The sequence below is a fragment of the Sceloporus undulatus genome, chromosome 2 (assembly GCF_019175285.1).
Source record: "Sceloporus undulatus isolate JIND9_A2432 ecotype Alabama chromosome 2, SceUnd_v1.1, whole genome shotgun sequence".
Taxonomy (NCBI): domain Eukaryota; kingdom Metazoa; phylum Chordata; class Lepidosauria; order Squamata; family Phrynosomatidae; genus Sceloporus; species Sceloporus undulatus.
The window spans coordinates 192,732,600-192,736,147 of record NC_056523.1 but is presented as its reverse complement, the minus strand read 5'-3'; the positions used below and the strand labels follow the sequence as shown (position 1 = coordinate 192,736,147).

Sequence of the window (3,548 nt, the reverse complement as noted above, 5' to 3'; positions counted from 1 at the left end):
AAAGGAAAGGCAACCAGGTGTGGTAAAACATCACGTTTTAACGTGAATTCGCATTGCTAGACAGGAGTGACTCTGAATCTGTTGTGAAAAAACCATCACTTTTCCCATTGCTAGAACAGGAGTGACTGTGGATCTGAGCTGCAAACCCCTCATGTGTGATAAGGGCCTATGTTAAAAAGAAAAGAATAGAAAAAGAGCTGAAGATTTTTAGTGAAATTTCACAAGCCTGAAATCCATCCAGTTTCTTGTCAGCAACCTCAGGAAACAAGATGCTCCCCTGGTCCCAGCAAGGCTTGAGAAAATTGGGGGGGGGGGGGAAACCTTCACTGCCCAGGCAGGGCCAGATAAATGTGTAATATTAAATTTATGAGCAGGGGAATACTTTTTCTCTAGTGGAAATTGCAGTCTAGCAGCAGAGCCAAGATAAAGGTATACCTCAGTTAACAGCCTCTAACAAAAGAGAAAGAGAGAGAGAGAGAGAGTGGTTTGAGCATTGGACTATGACTCTGGAAACCAGGGTTTGAATCCCAGCTCGGCCATGTAAACCCTCTGGGTCCCCTTTGAGTTTAAGCCCAGTTCTCCCAAGGGTCTACAAACTCTGTGGAGTGCACTCTCTGCCATGAGTTCCTCAGGGGAGCACCATCCTCTGTACAGCCGAGAGAGACGGATGCAAGCTACAGCAAAAGAGATTCCACTTCAACATTAGGAAGAGCTTCCTGACAGTAATGGCTGTCCGACAGTGGAATAAACTCCCTCGGAGTGCAGTGGAGTCTCCTTCCTTGGAGGTCTTTAAGCAGAGGCTGGATGGCCATCTGCTGGGGATGCTTTGATTTGGATTTCCTGCATGGCAGGGGGTTGGACTGGATGGCCCTTGAGGTCTCTTCCAACTCTATTATTCTATGATTCTATGCTGTGCCCTACTGTCAACCTCACACACAGAGTTCTGGTTTTTTTCAGTTTGCTTCCCAATGGCGCTTGTGCGGAAGGTTGATTTATGGTTCTTGGAATCGCCCAGGACATGAATTCTTGGGAGAGAACATTTCTCCAGCCAAAAGAGGAGGATGGAGGAAGAATGGGAGACCTTCTCTTGATATGCCTGACCCAGAGGAGGGTCTTTTAACTGGAGGCTGCTGAAAGATGCAAGACTCAGAGTGATTTCCCTTACATTAGGAGAAGAAACCTTGATAAGAACAGGGGGAACTGGCTGTTTGGTCATTTTTAAAAAAATTAAAAATTAAAGGGCGGGGGTGTTTATTTTAAGCCCCAGGGGGGGGGGGGGACCCAGGTTCCATTTTTTAAAACCAAAAAGAAAACAAACTTTAGATGTCATGGTATTGTTCTGAAGGGCAAGTGGGAAGTTTTGTACTGCTTTATTACATTTTTAAAGGAACTTGGTTGGGTTTGTAGGGTGGGATATATGTCCAAAAGAATCCCACACCCAGCATAACCACAGGTAGTTTCCTATGTTTATTATTTTCTAAAGGAACATTAATTCTCCCGCTTGCATCCTGAAAGTGGTATGGTTGAATATGAGAAGCTGAAGTATGTAGAATCTTTCTCTTCTAATCCCATGAACTGTAGAAATGAACTGTAGAACCAGTCCATGGTTGAGAGTGCTGTTTTTTAAAAAAAAATATGAATTGCCTTTGAGGCTTATGGGAACTGGAAGGGGACTCTTGTTGCCGTGCACAACCAGGAAAAAACGGATTTTATCACACAGCAAATCGTCCTCAAAATGGCCCTGTCATGCAGCGCCAAGCCATCCCCATTCAGTGCTGAAGGGCGCCATTTTGCTCGGTTGGAAGACTTCCGACTTGAATATTTAATGCTCCTCAGCACTGAATGGGGATGGCTTGGCACCGCAAAACAGAACATGGAGAAACAGAATTGTTCCCAATTGGCAAAGAGGTAAGACAAGTCTGTATCTGCTCACCCTACCTATTCAACTTATATGCAGAACATATTGTAAGGAAAGCAGACTTGGATACAGAAGAAGGAGTGAAAGAGGAGGAAGGAATATCAGTAATCTAAGATACGCAGACGACAACATAATACTGGCAAAAAACTTCCTAGACCTGGAACAACTACTAAGAAAGAGCAAGGAAGAAAGTGCAAAGGCAGACTTATTGTTGAGCACAAAGAAAACCAAAATAATGACCATGGAGAACCTACACAAATTCAACCTGGACAATGAAGAAATAGAAGTACTAAAGAGTTCTCATACCTGGGCTCAAATATTGATAGGAAAGAGGACTGCAGCCAGGAAATTAGAAGAAGATTAAGAATGGGGAGAGTGGCTGTGAAAGAACTAAAAAAGATCCTAAAATGCAAAGATGTACAACGGAGCACAAAGGTTAGAATCATACAAGCCATCCTATTCCCTATTGTCATGTACGGATGGATGTGAGAGCTGGACAGTTAAGAAACAAGATAGGAAGAAAATCAATTCATTTGAGATGCAGTGCTGGTGAAGAGTGTTGAGTATCTTGTGGATAGTCAAAAGACCAAGCAAATGGGTCCTAGAGCAGTGAGCAGATCAAGCCAAAGATCTCCCTGGAAGCCAAGATGACAAAACTGAGGCTGTCATACTTTGGTCACATCATAAGAAGGCAAGAATAATTTGGGGGGGGGGGAAAATGCTGGAAAAGATGAAGCAGAAAGAGAAGAAGGTCCCATGCTAGATGGATGGATTCTATTAGGGAGGTCACAAGTATGAGTTTGCAGGAACTAAGCAGAACAGTACAGGGCGGGGGGCTTGGAAGTGTCTCATCCACAGTGTCGCCATGGGTCAAGACTGATTTGAGGGCAGTTAACAACAACAAATTCCAGGCAATACATATCCACTATGAAACATCAAGATGGATCCAGAAGTTCCTGCAGAAGGAATTTTGAGGGAAACTGAGACTGTTTCAACAAAGTCAGTGGTCTGAATATGTTACTGTTAACCGCAATCAAGTCAGCTTCAATTTCTCACAATCCTATGAATGAGAGACCTCTGAGACGCGATGTCATCAACAGCCTTGCTCAATATATGTAAATAAGTGACTGATGAAATAACGATCCTCTCTCTATTTTGTCAGTCATTTTGTTACACATTAATTTTCCTGACTATGAGTGCATTGAACTGTAGAAATAATGCAATTTGACACCAGCTGTAGTTCCATCTGATGGAATCCTGGGGATTGTAGTTTTACAAGGTCTTTAGCATTCTCTGCCAAAGAGAGCTGGTGCCTCACAAAACTACAAATCCCAGGATTCTGGAGGATGAAGCCATGGCAGTTAAAGTGGTGTCAAAGTACATTATTTCTATAATGTAGATGCACCTTGTGTCTTTGATTCTCACAGCTGCACTTTGAACTTATTGATCCTTTTAAAAGGAAGCTGTAATAAGGAGGGTGTCTTCACACACCAAATCCAGAAAGGCTGCCTTCAACAATAGCAATCCAAGGCATCACTCACTGTAACCAAGTGCTTCTGCAAAAGTGGGAAATGTAAGTACACAAGACATTCTCCTGGAAAACGGCTGCTGTGATGTGGTGAATCACTGA

The 3,548-nt window shown here is 43.2% G+C and overlaps 1 long non-coding RNA gene across 3 annotated transcripts in view; it reads left to right on the top strand.

The window, feature by feature from the left end:
* The first annotated feature begins 3,218 nt into the window (after positions 1–3,218).
* LOC121923612 overlaps positions 3,219–3,548 on the top strand; it is a 22,669-nt gene continuing 22,339 nt past the window's right edge. For all 3 annotated transcript variants that reach the window (XR_006102410.1, XR_006102409.1, XR_006102411.1), the window contains exon 1: positions 3,219–3,491. This is a non-coding gene — a long non-coding RNA (uncharacterized LOC121923612). The remainder of the gene's footprint in view (positions 3,492–3,548) is intronic.